Source organism: Gorilla gorilla, chromosome 17 (genome assembly GCF_029281585.2).
Source record: "Gorilla gorilla gorilla isolate KB3781 chromosome 17, NHGRI_mGorGor1-v2.1_pri, whole genome shotgun sequence".
Lineage (NCBI taxonomy): Eukaryota > Metazoa > Chordata > Mammalia > Primates > Hominidae > Gorilla > Gorilla gorilla.
Genome location: NC_073241.2, coordinates 97,109,049 through 97,123,281, shown reverse-complemented (window position 1 = coordinate 97,123,281; position 14,233 = coordinate 97,109,049). Strand labels below are relative to the sequence as shown.

The 14,233-nt window shown below is 33.3% G+C and overlaps 1 long non-coding RNA gene across 1 annotated transcript; it reads right to left on the bottom strand.

Moving 5' to 3' along the window:
* Positions 1-617: 617 nt before the first annotated feature.
* Positions 618-14,222, bottom strand: LOC129528185 (uncharacterized). The gene is made up of 3 exons (XR_008673411.2): positions 14,144-14,222; positions 2,797-2,963; positions 618-980 (listed from the first exon to the last, which is right to left on the bottom strand). It is a non-coding gene; the product is annotated as an uncharacterized lncRNA (long non-coding RNA).
* Between the last annotated feature and the right edge of the window lie 11 nt (positions 14,223-14,233).

Here is a 14,233-nt window from a genome sequence, read left to right as displayed (position 1 = left end):
AAAATCTGACAGTAAAATGAAATATATTTAATGAAGCATATCATGGATGTTAAACTGAAAGCCATACCAGCTTTATTGTTGTTGGAGGCAATAGCTGCCTGATGTTTGGATATTAATTCCCAGTAAAGCTGGCATTCTGAAGTAAAGAAGAATGTTAAAGAATCTTAGACGCATCTCTGATGATATGCTTATTAGTCCACTTACTCTATTTGAGATAGATTGATTATATTTTCCCTTTGGAATCTATTTAGTTTATGTATTTGATTGCTAGAAGTTGATTTTTGCATACCTGCCACACAAATTCTTAGATAGGCTGGTGGAAAAAAATCAGAAATGTTGCATCAGATTAATTTCTGTTGAGCATTTCCTCGTTCTTATTGTATAGGCTATATAGTCAGTCTAGTGACAATTGTTTGGTCTGCAAACACAGACATTTAACAGCTGTTCAGTGTAAGAAAATGTTCAAGCTCAAGCTTGATCATGAAAACAAAGAAACGTAAATTTGAAAAAAAAAAAGCAAAGGGGTCATTGTGAAATTAAAACACAAGTGAAGACTGGATGCATTCAGTGATAGCCATTTATTTTAGTGGAAATATTTATTTTAATGTACCGTTTTTAATTATCATTTTTTCCTAAAAGGAATTTGATTTTTACTTTACATAGAAGAAAAAAAAATTAGAGGATGAGTTAAAATGTCAGTTGTATATTCTGAATGCTGTTAGTTTACAGTTAAAGAAGGAAGGAGGGAGAAAAGGAAGGAAAGAGACATCTGGAATTCAGGTTTTTGCAAACCATCACTTTGCAGTCCTCTGTCTCAATCTTTTGGTTACAGGTTATTGTGTTTGTGATGATTATGTGGAGAGATGGGGTGGGCTCAACATCAGTTCCATCTTTTACTACTTCGTGATCTTTTCAGGTTGGCTCATCTTTCTCTGTCTCATTTACCAGCAATCCAAAGTGAGACAATAATAGTACATGTCCTATGTGGATGATGTGAAAATTAAATGAAAAAATACAAGTGAAATGATCACCATAGAGCTTTGCATCTATTGTTAAATGCTCATGAGCTTTTGTAGTGGAAAATAGGCAATTAATTAAGAAAGTGATATAAAATAGTAATATTAAATGAGTCATATATGTTAGAAGCATTTTGAAAAGAGAATATTAATAAAAGTTCACATTTTTCCATTGACAAAAATAAGTTGTTACAGTTTTTTAAAACAACCATTTAACTTTAAGAAACTATACTTGATTCCTTTTCCTTTGTTTTTCTTTTTTTCTTTATTTGTTTATCCCTCTGAGTATTTGATGAGCTGTATAAATATAGATGATTTCAATAGAAAACTACAGGTTTGTACTTTATGGATCAAAAGAGGATATGCCAGTATCACGTTCAACTCTGATTTAACCTGATCTAATAAAGAATTTTAAAAAGAATTAAATTTGAATATGTAAGTAAAATTTTGCATTTGGCCCTCTTGCCTTATTCATACACACTAAATCTTTGTAATTGAAGATCTTACTTTAATTCTTTGTAGCTAACTGAAAAAAGAGGTTAACATAATCTACAGAAGGTCAGGGAATCAAAAGAAAACTGACAATTTAGTGAGCTCCAGCCTAAGTAAAAACAAACAGAATCCAAAGGCTTTCAATAACATACACCAGTGTGTAGAAGTTCATCAATTTGGGCTTTGTAATTTCATGCTTTTAGTCATGTTCATATCCTGCTTCTTCAATTATTTTTATTAATTACATCAAAATAAACAAACAAATAAGATCTACGAAATTGAAAGAGAGGGGGAACATGGAGGAATTCTTTCTTGTTGTATTTTCAGTTGTGACATTCTGGAGAAGAATATTCTGTGTTAGAATGCAACGTAGTGATATTAAAAAAGAGAAAAAATTAAGCACTTATGGCCTCCTGGGCATATTCTTAAAAAACCAAGTAGAACAACAGGAGCCAGGACATTTTGGTCTGAGAGACTGCCTTGAAAATTAATGTTAAAAAGGCATATGCAGATTCCAGATATCAGCCACCAGTGTTTTTCGTCACTTCTAGACAGTTAACACAGAGGACAGGTCTTCGCCCTGAGAGCTGGGGCTACAGGTGAACTACAAAGATTAGAATGGCTTGAAATTCAATTCAAAATCTGTGCACATAAATTCATATGTGCATTATCCTGGAGACAAGCTCACATCTTAGAATAGAAATTCAAATGGAATTAAAATGTACACATGCACACGCACACACACACACACACAAACACACACAAACACACACACACAGCCATCTAAAGTCTTTAATGCCTATAAGCTTTTGTTTACAAGTAATGGAATATGCATGAAATCGTTACTATCACAACTAGGTAGAATATTAAAGGTCAACTAATTATTCCTCTTTCTGACTTTAGAGGGAGGAATATCGGAAATCTAAGATGCTAAATGACTCGCCCATGACAACAATAAGCAAACCTGTAATTGCAGGTTCAGATATAGGAGCCGTGTTTCTCTCTCAGCATTTGGTGATATTTACAATATATAGTTACATCAGTTAATCAAAGTAATTACTATCACCTTACCATTAAGCATGCACCTAAAATATATCAGGCATCAATCTACATAATTAAATGCATTACATTGTTTAATTCTCCAGTGCCAATTGGCAAGTCTGACTTTATTAATTGGGGAGTTTGAGTAACCAGTGTGTTAGAGGCAGATCAAAATTTCTAAAATTCTCTGACTGTAAAACGCCAATCACATTATAATCTATTAATCTTTGCTATGTTGATAACTCACCTACCAATAATATAAAACCATTTTGTATTCTCTTTTGTGCCTTTGTTTTTCAATGCAAGTTTCACAGTGCTGAGCATGAAGCAGGCTCTCAGGAGATTCCTGTTGGTTGAGTGATGATGGAGATCGTGGTTTTGGTGATATTTGTGATTTGGTAGCTACCCAGACTCCTAAGTGAAGGAAGTAAAAGAAAATGTACTTTGGAAGTATTGATCTCTCATTAAATATTGAATCTGTGTAAAGACAGCCAACAAGATGCTGAAAAAGTACATGGAATACCCATCAATTTATCACCCAGAAAATTAGATTTAGAAAAGAAACTCATTGACTTCTGAAAGCAACAAACCTTGGAAAAGTCACATTGACCCTCAGTCCTATTAACACTTTGAAATACACAGACAAACTCAAACTGCAAAAGAGACTATTTTCTGAATTATTTTTGCTATTAGTCTCACTATTTTACAGGCTCATTCATTGATTTTTTTCAAAAATCATGTATGTTTACTTTCATATCTGATGAAACATATATATCATGTATGTTTACAAACATATACGTTTACTTTCTTAATTACATGTAAAGAAATAATTTAAAATAAAATGTAACCATAGAAGTTGAGCAAACATCCCTATTAATAAATACAGGATACGATTATGAATTGACAAAATGGAAACCATTTGCACACTGGTAGGTAGGCAAATCTTCCTCAGTTATCATCACCACTACTGAAATAAAAGGTATTCTTTGACTTAAAACATTTTAATTTTTAAGAAATATTTAACTTCTTCAGCTGAAGTCTTTATAAAATATTCTTTACCATCAAGTGGCTTGAAGAAAAGGACAGAATAATCACATGGACAAAGAAAAGTAGGTGAAAGGAACAATAGATGAAAAAGAGGGATATTGAAAAGGAGACTTGCAGACTAATGTTTGAGTAGACTAACACAAGGAATAAAGCCAAAATATTTCATGGGGCTAAACAATCATGAAATACCCTATTTCAATAAAGTGCTTCTACTTAACTGCCTCTGACAGAGACTTGAATTGCAATATTTAGATTTAGTCCTTTACCTTTGCAGTCCACTTCATATTAGGCCAAACACTTGAACTCAAACAAGGCATTAATTGTTAAAATATCTTGTTTCATATGCTCCTGGTTTAGAGCTTCTTTGTCTATATGTGTCTCCTCAAATTAACTTGGCTGGCTGCCAATTTCATTTTGAGAAATATTTTTGACTTTAACTCATGCAAGAAATTGTATCCAACTTTGCTCTTAAGTCATAATTATACCAGCATTTCATTTTATGACCTCAAAAAAGTATAATAATTGATAAAATCAGTCAGGATACTTAAGGAGCTATCCTTCAATTTTCAATATATTACAGACCCTTCATTACGATGAATATCTAGGATCTTCAGGCATGAAGCATGCAACTGGAGATGTTTTGGAGATTGGGTTAGGATTCTCAGATTCCTCTGGAACGCTTGCTGCTCTATACTTTAATACCTAATATGCAGAATACTACATTTTGCTAATCAGCACACTGCATTTAAGATGCAATTTAGCTTCTGTAATTGAGCAGGATACATAATTATCTTATCCAACACTTTTTCCAGTCATCTGAATACAGAAAGAATGGGCTTCCTCTAGCTAAGTTATCTACTTACTGTGTGTTTCTTACACATGTTCAAGTGCACTAACTGGTACTAGAACTCTGCTCCCTCATAGTACCAGTTGAAGGCAATGCGAAATGGCTAACCCATTTCACAGTCCTTCAACTTGTTCTCAGATCTCCAGGGAGCCAAAGTAGTACGCATATAGTATGAATGCTTGGAGACAGGAAGCAAAAATTTAATCCTTTGTTCACATGTATATTGAGGTCAGGAAATCCTTACTCTGTGCACCTCACCTTACATAGTGTCATGGTAAATGTTTAGCAAGTGGTCTTTAAAATATAGATATAGATATAGATATAGATAGATGTGTGTGTGTGTGTGCGTGTACTATTTTATAGCATGGTCCATTTCCATGGTATGAATACATATACAGGGCTCATTTCAAAATATTGACATGAAGGAGATTTGGAAAAGGCTGTGCATAATCAGTGGCATACCACTTCCCTTAAACCATTACTAGGTATAAATATGATGCTGTTTGAGAATAGCGACATTACCACTCAAAGGCCTACTTATATTCCTGTAAGAAATTGTTTGGCTAATGTTACCATATCCTTATTCTATATTTTACTGTATCTTTGGGCCATGGAGTTAAAGGTATCATATTCCCACAAGAGTTCTCTTTACTTGTTCAATTTCTATCAGCTTTATAACACAACATAGAACCATAATAGAAAATATATTTTACAAAAATTCTTAGATGATTAGTGTTTTCCATGACGGTATCAAAGGCTCAGATCCATGCAATCAATTATCTTTATGCTATTAGTCATGTCCTTCTCCTTTGAAATGATTGCCTGCCATCTGTTATTTCATTAAGTATTAAATCTTTGTTGCTAAGCAGCAAGCCAATTTGCTTTAGTGACTTTACCAAAAAAGCATTTTAAATGTCTTTATGAGAGCTGTAATTGCTTAAATTCCGTGTTCTTTTACATTCCAGATAAAAAGTGAATATATGCATGAGAAATACATGGCAATAAAGATAATGAAGTCATTGGTTGTGCAGTCATACAACCCCTTAAAAGTTTATTCACAGCCTCAACCCTACATTATCACAGCGAGCATCTGTTGCAAACTTAGCCCATTAAAACTGAGGATGTGTATATGGTAACCAAGCAAGAGCAGCTTTATTAATAATTTCATGAGGGAATAAGTTGTTGACATTTACACCTGTTACTAAACTGCCTTGAATTATATTTTTCTGTCTTTATATGTGAGATTGGTTTATAGCTGATCCCTCTATATTACCATTAATCTGATCACTCAATTTGCATTCCCTAAGGGATCTCATAATCTAGATTAAGAACTACTTAATTTAGAGCTCTTAGAAACATGTTCTTCACAAGGCTATGCAATGTGCAAGTCAAGTAATATATATTGCATTCAGGTTTTCTTAATATATTCACAGTTGTCAATAAAAACCATCATAGTTGTTGTTGTTGTTGTGTGTGTGTATGTGTGTTTTGAGATGGATTTTCACTCTTGTTGCCCAGGCTGGAATGCAATGGCATGATCTCAGCTCACTGCTACCTCCACCTCCTAGGTTCAAGCAATTCTCCTGCCTCAGCCTCCCCAGTAGTTGGGATTACAGGCATGCACCACCACGCCTGGCTAATTAGCATCAGAGTTTACCTCCAGAAAAAGATAGTAAATATTACTAACATCATCTTCTGGTCAAAGACAGTATTTGCTGGCCAGAGCAGACTCACAGCAGAGGTTATTTTAAGTAGGCAAGGTAGAATGCCACAGAGTTTACCTAAACTAATGGCAGTTTAGACAGTGTTTATTGTGAAGGTCCAATGCAAGACGTTTGTTTCAAAACACTTTCTAAGCCCAGGCAGACAGAACATTTATAGACAAACACACAACAACTGGTTGCAGAGGCAGGTTATTATTAGAAATAAAGATTGAGGATGGAAATTGCACAAGGAACTAAAAGTTTCAAACTTTGAAGTAGTATTAAAGACTTATGTATATATTAGACTAGAAACAGATTGTGGATCAAAGTTGAAACAGAAAATCTCCACCTGGATCACATGCTTTTTAAATAAGGCTGCAACTAAAAGTGAGGCCACCATTACTAGAGTGTAGGTTTTTAGGAGAATGAACTAAAAATTGTGAAACCAACACAAAATCTCAATGTCAGCACTAGAATACTGAATCTAGCAGCAATTCAACAGAGAGGATGACTCGGTGTCTGAGGAGCCCTACAAGTGAAGGGCAAGAGTTAGCTGCAGAAATTCCCAGAGATATTTAGATATTGCCTGTGTCAAACCTAGATAGATCTCACTTAGGGAGAGAGCTGAATGTGGAGGGATGTCAATTTTGTGTGTAGCAGTAGTTGCAAAATCCAAGGCTAGGGAAATGAGAAAAGGCATTGTTGTAAATATAATAGTTTTTGCTTGTATTTATTGTCAAATTTTGTATCTTGTATACTATTTGTCTGTTTCAACACTTCAAATTGATAATGTATAGGAAACCAACTATCTTCTCTAGCTTTAATTTATAGATCCAAGTTCCTAGGACTGTGACAGATTCTCATTTGATGTCACTGGCCAAGGTTTCTAAAGATACAGATTGCTGGGTCTCAATACAATCCTAAAGTATTGTCCAGGAATCTATCTATCTATCTATCTATCTATCTATCTATCTATCTATCTATCCATCTATCAGTTTATCTCCAGGAATCTATCTATCATCTATCTATCTATCTATCTATCTATCTATCTATCTATCTATCTCCAGGAATCTATCTATCTATCTATCTATCTATCTATCTATCTATCTATCTACCTATCTATCTATCCATCTATCAGTTTATCTCCAGGAATCTATCTATCTATCTATCATCTATCTATCTATCTATCTATCTATCTATCTATCTATCTATCTATCATCTACCTATCTATCATCTATCATCTATCATCTATCTATCATCTATCTATCTACCTATCCGTCTATCATCTATCTATCTATCATCTATCTATCTATCCATCTATCATCTATCTATCTATCAGTTTATCTCCAGGAATCTATCTATCTATCTATCTATCTATCTATCTATCTATCTATCTATCATCTACCTATCTATCATCTATCATCTATCATCTATCTATCATCTATCTATCTATCTATCCGTCTATCATCTATCTATCTATCATCTATCTATCTATCCATCTATCATCTATCTATCTATCAGTTTATCTCCAGGAATCTATCTATCTATCTATCTATCTATCTATCTATCTATCTATCTGTTTATCTCCAGGAATCTATCTATCTATCTATCTATCTATCTATCTATCTATCTATCTATCTATCCATCTATCAGTTTATCTCCAGGAATCTATCTATCTGTCTATCTATCATCTATCTATCATCTATCTATCATCTATCTATCTATCACCTATCTATCTTCTATCTGTCTACCTATCTATCTATCTATCTATCTATCTATCTATCATCTATCTATCTATCTATCTTTCAGTTTATCTCCAGGAATCAATCTATCTATCTATCTATCTATCTATCTGTTTATCTCCAGGAATCTATCTATCTATCTATCTATCTATCTATCTATCTATCTATCTATCTATTTATCTATATCTTAAAGATTTCTGGGTGATTGTGGTATATATTCAGGTATGAAAGCTACAGTAAAAAATGACAATGTTATTTAGAAAAATACTTGATATTAAAGAATTTAGCCTTAAAGGCTAACAAGGTGAAAGTGAGTCAGTATTTGAGTAATAGGGAACGTATTTCTGGAAAATGAAACATCTGATTGCAGAAGGTGACCTGTAACAAGAGAGAGACAAGGCAAGCAGTTTAAAAGTGAGAGAGAGAAAAAAAAAGCCAAGAGAGCTTTAAAACCAGAGCATCATTTGATTTGTATTCACCCAAGGAGACGGAAAATGATTTCACTTTCTGAAGTTAGAGTAATCAGCTTTCTGGAACCCTGGTGCTGGGGGATTTTAAGCCATGTAATTACAAAACCAAGAATGAAAAATCACTGCAACATAAAAAAAGGTAAAAGTGACAGCTATTACCTAGGGTATATGCTACAAGATATCTAATTGTAATCAGACTTAAAAACAAAATTTAAAAACAAAAGCCAAAAAAAAGAACTATTTTATATGTAGGCATCATTCCATAGGTTCTGATATGTGAGGAAAAATTCTTTAATGATAGTGAAGTCAAATGTCTGTTGTAATGGAAAGTCTTCATTCAGTAAAATAAATGGTTAGGTAACAACAGGAGATATTCATGGAAACGTGTGAATGATTTAGAAGGGTCATACTGTTGGAAACATGGATCATATTCTGAAGGTATACAGAAAACTTGTATTTTTAGAGAAAAAGAGAAAGTATGGTGGAATAGTCTCATGTTTAATACTGTTCACAATAGAGAAGTAGAACTTTTAGCAAGTGGTGTTTAAATGCAGCTAATGGAAGTCACTACAGGAATCCTTAAATCCTTTCTGTTCTTCTAATAAAGCCATTTGTACTTCTTTTAAGTCTTTTAGAAAACCTGAGGTGAGAAGTTCATGATGAATCTCAAAAAAGTGCCTACAACTCAGTTTTATAGGTTTCAAATTTGATTTGAAAAGTTCCACAGGTGAGTGTAACATCTTTTTTCTACCACATTTCCTCCCTAAGTCACTAACAAAGTTAAAACAACAAACAAACAAACAAAAAATAAATAAATAAAGACACTTTTGAGACACAGCTAAAAATCATAACAGAAGTAAGCATTAGAGAAGCATTTTGGATATTCATTCAAATGGAACTGAAAAAATCGAAATCATAGTTTGTATATTCTTTGGGAGAGTAAATAATGAATTGAGAAAAAAATATATATAGCTAAGTACCAATCTTTAAAGTAGTTTTATTATTAGGAATTGGCAAGAGGAAATTAACCCAATGAAAGAATCTTGGAAGGGTCTATTAAGAAGGAATCTCAACTAAAGCATTGTGGAAGAGACCAGCAGGAGAAAGCCAGAGTTTCAAGCAAGTGTGGGTACATTGTTGTCAATTGCTCCCCGCAACAAGAAAACAAACAAACAAACAAACAAACAAAACCAGAAAATTCAGGAAAAACCTTTAGTGTCTTGATAATCAGAAGTGTCCACAGGGTGAGAGAGATGAGTGAAACAGAATTAGGGGATGAGTGGAGAAGGAAGTCAATGATTAAAGAATGTATCAATAGTTAATATAATAGAAGTTGAGGAATGAAAGAAAGGGTAAGGATATGAAGAAATGTTACGGTTGTGTAACGTGGAGAAAACACTTTTTTCAAATCATTGCCTATGCCTGTTTTCCAGATGCCATTCAATGACTATGATAAATGTATTTCTAGCCCTTGTAAGAGAGTGCTGAGTCATCATTAGCTGCAGACTGAGTTTATATTCATTTCTTTCATCTCTTAGTATATAGTCATACCATGCATATTAATATCTCCCTGCCTGCTTCCTGTAGAGTTTGTTGTTAAGGATAAAGGAACATTGTAAGCTCTTTTACAAACAGCCCATTATGATTAATATTTGCAGAGAAGTTCTGTAGGGCCTTTGGGCAAGGTGATGGGCACCTAGGACCATGAGGGCATTGGGGAGCTCATGCCTGAGCTAGCCAGTTTTGTGTGGGGACATATCCAGTCGCTCTGTTGCCCAGGCTGGATTGCAGTGGTGTGATCTCGGCTCCCTGCAACCTGCACCTCCCGGGTTCAAGCAATTCTCCTTCCTCAGCCTTCCGAGTAGCTGAGACTACAGGCACATGCCCCAATGTCCAGCTAATTTTTTTTGTGTGTGTATTTCAGTAAGGACAGGGTTTCACCATGTTGGCCAGGCTGGTCTCGAACTCCTGATCTCTGGCAATCTGCTTGCCCCAGCCTCCCAAAGTGCTAGGATTACAGGTATAAGCCACCGTGTCAGGCCAGTTTTTTTGTTTGTTTGTTTGTTTTTAACATTCCTTGCAGTACTTCAAAGTGTATCTTCCTGAAGGACAAAAGAACATCTTTTTTTTGTTTGTTTTAATAAGTTGCTCCTTTGCCACAAATGCTGTCCCTGTGTCCCCAAGGTTCAGCTCACAGTTTCCGCAGCTCTGATTTCAAGGGGAAGCAAAGACGATATGACAGGAAATAAACCACATTTAAGTAATATAATAACGAGACTCTTGCTCTAAGCCACAAAATTGGGGCAAATGACCTGCTTAAAAGGGAGATTGTTGTCATGCAGTACTCAGCACAAAGGACAAAGCTGCTCATGAAGAGGATACAGAAATATGCAGACATCTTTTTCATCGTTTTCAAGAAAGTGACATAACTTCCAATGTGAAAACAGTTATATAAATCCAAATGTGACGTTAATGAAAAGTTATATTTTGGCATTTTCTGAGGGGATATGATCTGAATCCACAGCTATCATAATTTCTAAACACTTTTTGGTTTAATTAATTATGTTACTTTATGTAAGTAATACAAATGTATAATATGATCATTACACTTAAAATTTTGCTTTGTCTATTACTAATATTTTCACTGGAAATAAATACATAATTTCTTCAACTTCAAAAGAATTGGGGATAAATGATAGTGACACTTTTATTTGATGAAATGCCTGTTCTAAGTAAACAGAGAGTACTGAGCTATTTTTTTCCTTTAGAGATATGACATTACAGTTTTTAAGAAAACTAAATAATTGCAGACCTTATAACCTTCCAAGATCTCTATCTTCTATCTCTGTATCTACTATCTCCTTTCGTTAAATAAACTATCTCCTTTGGTGCATTAAAAATGTTAACAAATTAAAATTGTACTTAAAATTAGTGATAAAATGACTATTTTTTGTGTTTTAGTTATATTAAAATAATTTGAATCTTATTTTAAAGGTCAACTTTAGATTTGTATCTTTTTTCAGCTCAAATGTGGTGTTTATATTTCAGCCACGGCTTATAATTATTTTTCTGGAAGCAATGTTTATTTCCATTACTTCTGTAGAGTGGATTTTTCTGTTAGGCAGAGAGATGTCAAAATAAGAGAAAAGTACTTGCAATAAATAACTTCATTCAGAGACAAAATACCTTAGGTCAATTTAGATTTTATACAGCCATGCTCAATAAGAAAAAAAAAATACTATCAAATCTGAAACACCAAATTCCATGAAATTTTATGGGTACTCTGATAAATTGACCTTTTAAAACATGAAAAAATAGCCTGGAGAAAATAACAGATATTATTAACTATATTTTTAAGAAAGCTTACTGTACTGTGTTTTCTTCAAGGTTACTTTTTTTAATATTCTTAAATGTGTTTAGAATGTTCATAATTTGACTGTGTTATGAAGCATGCACTTTGCATAATACATTTACAACACTATATTCTCTAATAATAATAATATACATTATTTTATTTAGATTGATACATATTTATACTTTGTAAAATCATTTTTGTCTTACCTAAATGTTAATGTGGTTTTATTTGTTAAAGTTATAATCTCCTGCTAATTACACTTAAGAGGTTTAAATACAATTAGTATTAAAAGAAGATTGAACTAGATTATGTATACTCTTTTGTTCGTTTTTTTGTTGTTTGTTTGTTTGTTTTTTTGAGACTGAGTCTTGCTCTATCGCCCAGGCTGGAGTGCAATGGCGCTATCTCGGCTCACTGCAAGCTCCGCCTCCTGGGTTCATGCCATTCTCCTGCCTCAGCCTCCCGAGCAGCTGGGACTACAGGTGCCCACCACCACGCCGGTTAATTTCTTTTTGTATTTTTAGTAGAGACGGGGTTTCACGGTGTTAGACAGAAAGGTCTCAGTCTCCTGACCTCGTGATCCGCCCGCCTCGGCCTCCCAGTGTAGATTATGTATACTCTTTAAAAATAAAATAGAAAATATATTTTTAAATTCAGAATGTTTAATAAGAATTTATTTGGAAGGTAAAATGAATCAACATTTTACATGATAAACAAAATCTACATATAGATAATTTTCTATATTTTGTGAACCATTGATATTGACCATGCATTTCTTACACATAGTTATTAGAATAAATTGTTATTGGTACTCAAAGTTGCATAAATTGGTGGTGGTCTCTCCTTTCTCATTAAAGAAACATTATATGGATAGTCCTATCAACTGTATTAATAATCAGCAAATGTAATCAATCTCAATTTCTATTTCCCAATCCCATGACATTTCACTGTCATTTTCTGCTCTTAGATAGGCAATAAATACAAAAAAACCACAAACACATACACATGCTCTAAATTCATCTGCAGTTTTAAATGTGTGTGTATGGACATATATAAATAAAATTACACTTGACTCTTAGAGTTGAGAGAAAACTAGTTTAGTTATTCCTGATAAATCTTTTTAAAAAGTCAGTAAAAAGCATTTGTTAAATGTATTATTCAAGATAAATATAAAAAAAATAAATCACAATTCCCCAAAAATTGAAAAAATAAATACAAAAATTTTAAAAAGCATACTACTAAAAACTTTTATAAAATGATAATATGTACAACAAATGTGGATGAAGACTATTTCCTTATTAAAAATAAATAGTATAAAATTTAGATTAAATAACAATAACACAGAAGCAGTTATAAGCTAAAACTGGGAGGCCAACACGAACTATAACTAGACATAAAGATGAAAAATAAGCAGGGGACAAAGATGTACTAAACAATTTCTGTGATAGGTTAAGTTGGCCTGAAAATATTCATCCAGAATTTAATCCAAAATGTTAAACATATAAAAGAGGAATTTTGTTGAAAATGGTGGTTTCCAAGAATATATAAGGCCATCATCTTATATGTACTTAAAACCAGGATCAAAATATATACACCAAAAAACATTAGATATACAGGCAAAGGTAATGAGCTATAATAACATTTGAATATATAAAAACTTCTATATAACTTTCAAATACCAACCAATTAAGTAGACAAATAGATAATAGAAGAAATACATTATTTTAAGAACATAGTTAATAGGTTACTATATTTGTATATTATTCATATTATTTGTATCTTATAAATATAAGAAAGAACATGTAATAGGTTTGTTTATTTGTTTGTTTGTTTTTTGAGAGGCTGGAACGCAATGACCCTGTACATAGCTCACTGCCACCTTGAACTCCTGCATACAAGCAATGCTCTTGTCTTGGACTCACAAAGTGCTGAGATTAGAACATGGAGTTTTGTGGTTTTTTAAAAAACGTTTAAGTTCAAGGGTACAAGTTTATTACATAGGTATATTGTGTCTTGGGAGTTTGTTGTACAGATTATGCTGTAACTCAGGTATTAAGCCTAGTACTCATTAGTTATTTTTCGTGATCATGTCCCTCCTCTCATCCCCTACCCTCCAAAAGTCCCCGGTGTGTGTTGTTCCCCTCTATGTCCAAGAACAAGGAGTTTTTAAGAGCTCATTTATTAATTGAGCATTTATTTGTCATCAACTAAAATTTCAATAAATTCCAAATAGAAGAAAACATATAGTTGACATTGTACTTTTTACCATCTAATAATACTGCAAATAGTAAAAATTTTTACCACTTCCCCACTAAAAGAAAGAATTTCTTCACTCTGATATTTTCACCTGGACCACAGAGGACTAAGAACAGAAATTAGAAGCTGAATGAAAAAGAATACCAGTGAGAATAAGATACAGTCATTCAATACCTCAGAAGGACATGTTGGTCAACAGCAGACTGCCTAGTTGACAGTGGTCTCATGGGATTATAACAAAGTTGGAAATTCCCATAGCTGAGT